The sequence below is a fragment of the Pseudorasbora parva genome, chromosome 15 (assembly GCF_024679245.1).
Source record: "Pseudorasbora parva isolate DD20220531a chromosome 15, ASM2467924v1, whole genome shotgun sequence".
NCBI classification, from domain to species: Eukaryota; Metazoa; Chordata; class Actinopteri; order Cypriniformes; family Gobionidae; genus Pseudorasbora; species Pseudorasbora parva.
The window spans coordinates 42,817,653-42,824,624 of NC_090186.1; positions in this window are offsets into that span (position 1 = coordinate 42,817,653).

Below are 6,972 nucleotides of genomic sequence, written 5' to 3' on the forward strand. Positions count from 1 at the left end.
TGGGGGTCGTCTCACAAACTGCCTGTGGCCCTTGGACCCAAAAAGAACAATTTTACTCTCATCAGTCCACAAAATGTTCCTCCATTTCTCTTTAGGCCAGTTGATGTGTTCTTTGGCAAATTGTAACCTCTTCTGCACATGCCTTTTTTTTAACAGAGGGACTTTGCGGGGGATTCTTGAAAATAGATTAGCTTCACACAGACGTCTTCTAACTGTCACAGTACTTACAGGTAACTCCAGACTGTCTTTGATCATCCTGGAGGTGATCATTGGCTGAGCCTTTGCCATTCTGGTTATTCTTCTATCCATTTTGATGGTTGTCTTCCGTTTTCTTCCACGTCTCTCTGGTTTTGCTCTCCATTTTAAGGCATTGGAGATCATTTTAGCTGAACAGCCTATCATTTTTTGCACCTCTTTATAGGTTTTCCCCTCTCTAATCAACTTTTTAATCAAAGTACGCTGTTCTTCTGAACAATGTCTTGAACGACCCATTTTCCTCAGCTTTCAAATGCATGTTCAACAAGTGTTGGCTTCATCCTTAAATAGGGGCCACCTGATTCACACCTGTTTCTTCACAAAATTGATGACCTCAGTGATTGAATGCCACACTGCTATTTTTTTGAACACACCCCTTTCAACTAATTGCCCAATTGCACAGCCTTAAGAGCGTGCATATCATGAATGCTGGGTCTCGTTTGTTTTCTGAGAATCTACTGAACCTACTGGTAACTTGTTTGCCACGTAGCAATAAAAAATATACTAAAAACCTTGATTATTCTGGTTAGTCACATTGTACTGCTATTATTTTGAACAAGACTGTATATTATAATTATAGCTGCTTTTCTGTAATAAAAAAATATTTTATGACATTGAATATTTCCAAAAACATTTCCAAAATATAAAGAATATACTTAAAATATATTTATAAAATTGTGTAAAAATGTTACAATAGTTCAAATTGTATTTTAATGCACTTTTCATTCCGAAGAATCTCAAAGGGAACAAAGGGGAAAAAAATACAAAAAAATCAATTACAAGTGAAAAAAATATAGTGATGATCACTGATGGTGAACAGAAACAGAGCTGATGGTGAACAGAAACAGAGCTGATGGTGAACAGAAACAGAGCTGATGGTGAACAGAAACAGAGCTGATGGTGAACAGAAACAGAGCTGATGGTGAACAGAAACAGAGCTGATGGTGAACAGAAACAGAGCTGATGGTGAACAGAAACAGAGCTGATGGTGAACAGAAACAGAGCTGATGGTGAACAGAAACAGAACTGATGGTGAACAGAAACAGAACTGATGGTGAAAAGAACCAGAGCTGATGGTGAACAGAAACAGAGCTGATGGTTATCAGAAACAGAGCTGATGGTGAACAGAAACAGAGCTGATGGTGATCAGAAACAGAGCTGATGGTGAACAGAAAACAGAGCTGATGGTGAACAGAAACAGAGCTGATGGTGAACAGAAACAGAACTGATGGTGAACAGAAAACAGAGCTGATGGTGATCAGAAACAGAGCTGATGGTGAACAGAAAACAGAGCTGATGGTGAACAGAAACAGAGCTGATGGTGAACAGAAACAGAACTGATGGTGAACAGAAAACAGAGCTGATGGTGAACAGAAACAGAGCTGATGGTGAACAGAAACAGAGCTGATGGTTATCAGAAACAGAGCTGATGGTGAACAGAAACAGAGCTGATGGTGATCAGAAACAGAGCTGATGGTGAACAGAAAACAGAGCTGATGGTGAACAGAAACAGAGCTGATGGTGAACAGAAACAGAACTGATGGTGAACAGAAACAGAGCTGATGGTGAACAGAAACAGAACTGATGGTGAACAGAAAACAGAGCTGATGGTGAACAGAAACAGAACTGATGGTGAACAGAAACAGAACTGATGGTGAACAGAAACAGAACTGATGGTGAACAGAAACAGAACTGATGGTGAACAGAACCAGAGCTGATGGTGATCAGAAACAGAACTGATGGTGAACAGAAAACAGAGCTGATGGTGAACAGAAACAGAACTGATTGTGAAAAGAAACAGAACTGATGGTGAACAGAAACAGAACTGATGGTGAAAAGAAACAGAGCTGATGGTGAACAGAAACAGAGCTGATGGTGAACAGAAACAGAACTGATGGTGAACAGAAACAGAACTGATGGTGAAAAGAAACAGAGCTGATGGTGAACAGAACCAGAGCTGATGGTGATCAGAAACAGAACTGATGGTGAACAGAAAACAGAGCTGATGGTGAACAGAAACAGAACTGATGGTGAACAGAAACAGAACTGATTGTGAAAAGAAACAGAACTGATGGTGAACAGAAACAGAACTGATGGTGAAAAGAAACAGAGCTGATGGTGAACAGAAACAGAGCTGATGGTGAACAGAAACAGAACTGATGGTGAACAGAAACAGAACTGATGGTGAAAAGAAACAGAGCTGATGGTGAACAGAAACAGAGCTGATGGTGAACAGAAACAGAACTGATGGTGAACAGAAACAGAACTGATGGTGAACAGAAACAGAACTGATGGTGAACAGAAACAGAACTGATGGTGAACAGAAACAGAACTGATGGTGAAAAGAAACAGAGCTGATGGTGAACAGTAACATTTCATATGTGTTTACGAGAATACTTGGTTAGAAGATTATTTGGAGATCATTTTGTGTGTACATTAGATTATATACCATAGATTATTCAATTTGGTATTTTTAGTGTGTTGATATCTTGATATATATCAAATCAATAAATTGCGATTAATCGCATCCAAAATAAAAGTTTGTGTTTACATAATATATGTGTGTATGTGTATAATTATTATGTATATATAAATATACATTCATTAATGTATACATTTAAGAAATATTTGCATGTATATACTGTATATATATTATTTATATAATTTATCTTATTTATAAATAAAACATTTCTTAAATATATAAATGCATGTGTGTGTATTTATATATGCATAATAATTATACACAGTTAACACATATACTATGTAAACATGTAAACAAAACTTTTATTTTGGATACGATTAATCGTCTTGACAGCACTACTATTTACGTATCAAATATTGTAAAATATATATTAAGTAAATCGTTTTTATAACTTTGAATATGTTGATAACAATTTACAGCATTTCATTAGTAAACATGAACAATGAAAGTCTAAAGCATGTATTAATATTAGTTTTCGATGAACATTAATACATTAATTTCAACATTTACTAATACATTATTAAAATCAAAAGTTGTATCTGTCAGTAATATTTATTCGACAATACATAATTAATTAAACCCTAACCCAAAATATTAACAAAAAATAATAAATACTACATAAAACTTATTGCTCATTGATAGTGAATGTTAGTTAATGTGTTAAATAATAAGACCTCAATGTAAAACGTTACCATTTTTATTTTATTCTAAAAGTGTGCATTTAAATATATGATATAGCTGTCAAATACAATTGCAATTGTACAAGAAAGAATTGGGAAAAATATATATTTACAAGGAAATGTGCTTGTTTTACTAGAAGTAGAAACGAGTTTTAACCCGTCTGTGGAGTAGTTTACATGAATAGGATATATTTGTGGTAAGTATGAGGAAGAGGGAAGTGACACATGATGTAAAACACACATTTACCAGGAACTAGTTTGTGTGTGTTCTGGTTATTGTTGTTTTCCTGATATCAACACAATAAAAATACCAAATTGAATAATCTCCTAGTGCTTTAATGGACACATACACACACAATGATCTCCAAATAATCTTCTAGGCAAGTATTCTCGTAAACACAGCCGGTTATGTCTTAAGTGAACATAAGCAAAGAGATCGATGTGTATCAGAACATTATATCCGTGAGTCAGGTCTTAAAGTGACAGCGGCCTATAAATACCTGTCAAACAAAAAACAGCTTTAACAAAGATTAATCTAGATTTGATTTATAAGGTGAAAATTATGCACAGGGTATTTTACAATGAATTACAATATTTCTGTACCTGAATACTAGTTCTTGTTGTTGTTTTTTTTTATAAATTCAAGAGGGTTCATAAAGCGTCTCTGCAAGACTGCAGTCAACAGTTTCCACACCTTACCAGTGAATTGCCATTTTAGATTTTTTGCTATTTTAAAATAGCTACAATAGCTGACATCTGGAGTGCATTACATTATATATATATATGTATATATGTGTATATATAAAAGTTTGGACACATTACTATTTGTAATGTTTTTGAAAGAAGTTTCTTCTGCTCATCAAGCCTGCATTTATTTGATCAAAAATACAGATTTAATTTTTTATATTGTGATATATTATTATATTTTATTTTATTATACTTTAAGTGATCATTTATTTCTGTGATCAAAGCTGAATTTTCAGGATGGTTCCTCCAGTCTTCAGTGATCATGATCCTTCAGAAATCATTCTCAGATGAGGATTCATTAGGAGTGTTGGAAACCGTTCTACTGCCATATATATTTGATGAATTAAGGTTCAAAAGAACTGCATTTATTCAAAATAAAAACATATTTTCAAATAATATAAATCTCCTTTACTATAAATTGTTATCAATTTAACACATCCTTGCTGAATAAATTATTGATTTATTTCAAAAAAAGAAAAAAAAAGACTGACCCCAAATTACTGACCAGTAGTGTATATTACAAAAGATTTCTATTTTTAAAACATTTGCTACTTTTTTACTTTTTATTCATCAAAGTATCATAAAAAAAGTATGACAGGTTATGAAAAAATATGAAGCAGCAAAACTGTTTCCAACTTTGAAAATGAGAATGATTTCTGAAGGATCATGATCACTGAAGACTGGAGGAATGATCCTGAACATTCAGCTTTGATCACAGAAATAAATGATCAAAACCAATTATTTTAAATTGTTATAAAATCACAATATTACATTTTTTTCTGTATTACTGATCAAATAAATGCAGGCTTGATGAGTAGAAGAAACTTCTTTTCAAAAACATTACAAATAGTAATGTGTCCAAACTTTTGGCCTAAACTGTATATATAAAAATATAATGTAATATATGTATTTATATATCCACACAGATCCAAATTTGAAATAACACCCATCAAGCATTGAGGACTGACTGACCAAAGTGCTGTACAAGTAAGATAAACACAACAGAACACTAACACATAATAATTAAGAGCATCAGCATCATTTAAATGCTAAAGAAAACAAACAGGTTTGAGAGATTTAAAAAGTGACAGGGAGTTATGCTGGCAGGCCGTTCCACAACCTGCTCCCACCACCGAAAAGGCTTCATCTCCTCAAAGAACCATGAGCTAGATCTGGTAACCCGATCATAAGAGTCTGGACGGGCTATAAGGACGCAGCAGTTGTGTAGGCATTTGTACACAAATGGAAGACTTTAGAAAAAAATCAGTCCTAATATGAACCGGAAGCCGATGAAGAGCTCGTAAAACAGGAGTGGAGGGATCGTACTCACGGCCAGTCTTAAGAAATTCAGCCGCAGCATTTTAAACCAATTGTAGCCGAGTAACCTGGGACTTTGAGATGCCACATAGAACAAACTGCAATAGGCCAATCAACATCAAGCATGTACTGAAGGGACTTCCCAGGCACAAAATGTTTAATTTTAGAAATGACAGACCTTGAAGAAGCTAGAGGCAACAACAGAGGATATGTGTGTATCTAGAGTTAAACCGGTCTGAAGACCATTTTTTGAAGGTCTTGGTCTTATCTCGGCCTCAATCACATTTGTACTCAGTCTTGTCTCGGTCTTGGACTTGGAGGACTGGGGATTTTATCTCGAGACCACAACTGCAATAATATCCCTGAACTGCCGTTGCACTGTCTGATTTAACATCATTAATGTGATTTAACCTGTTAACTGTCACCCCCATTTTGAAAATATACATGAAAATTTACTATCCAAACTAAAATGGTTGCCATTCAAGAACGCTTCGGAATATAGACATAAGTTTGGTCTCATTTTAAAGAAGACAGTCAGCAGAGTATTGCTCAAGTGAAATCACTTCAAAAACATAAAGTATAAATACGTTATGGAAGTTTAAATGTACTGTAAATCAAATATAATGTACTAGATATTTAATATAAAATATACGTTACAAAAAAATTTGTACTCGAAAATTACTATCAAATCAAAGCCATATGTCTAATAAATTTGTGTTCCAAATTTGAAGTTGATATCACAAAAATTGAAGTTCCCATGAGGTTTTATTTAGGCGCTGTACCACACATAGCCACCGGGTGTCATTGAAACTCCATTGATTTTTTTAATGCAATTCCCTGTGTCAAATGTGTATATTTTTGTGCAAATATTACAAAACAGTTTGCAGATATAGAACCGTGAGACTCAGACCTTTCCGACGATATGTGTTTTGTCAAGATTAGAAAGGTTTTTATTATAAATAGGGCTGTAACGATATGCGATATGAAATCGAAATCGCAATACGCAGGTCCACGAACCTGTATCGCGATGTGAGAAGGCAGAATCGCGACACACCCCTTCCAACTGCCAGAATTATCCTTCCTGTCCAGGTCCAACTTTTAAGTCAGTATGGCAACATTTCAGATACCCGGTGGAGAACAAGGATGGCAATCGTGTAGTTGACAAGACCCACACAATTTGCCGTAAGTGTTTCAAGAAGCTTCCCCAACCGGCTGGCAACATGGTGTGAGCGTGGCGTTTCTGTTGCGTGTCATCCGCGGGGCGGCCGCGTGGAGTTTTCTCTTTCTTTGCACACCAGAAGCGTGTCTGACGCAGCGCTTCTGTTGGTATTGATGTACAGGAGGCCCTATACTTCATGTTAAATATATATTGCCTATTGGTACCGCAAAGAAAACGTCGGCAGTAGCCTATTGACCATACAGATATATGGTATTGACAGCAAAATAGGCTACAGAATACTGTACAGAATAAAACTGTTTTGTCCCCCCCAT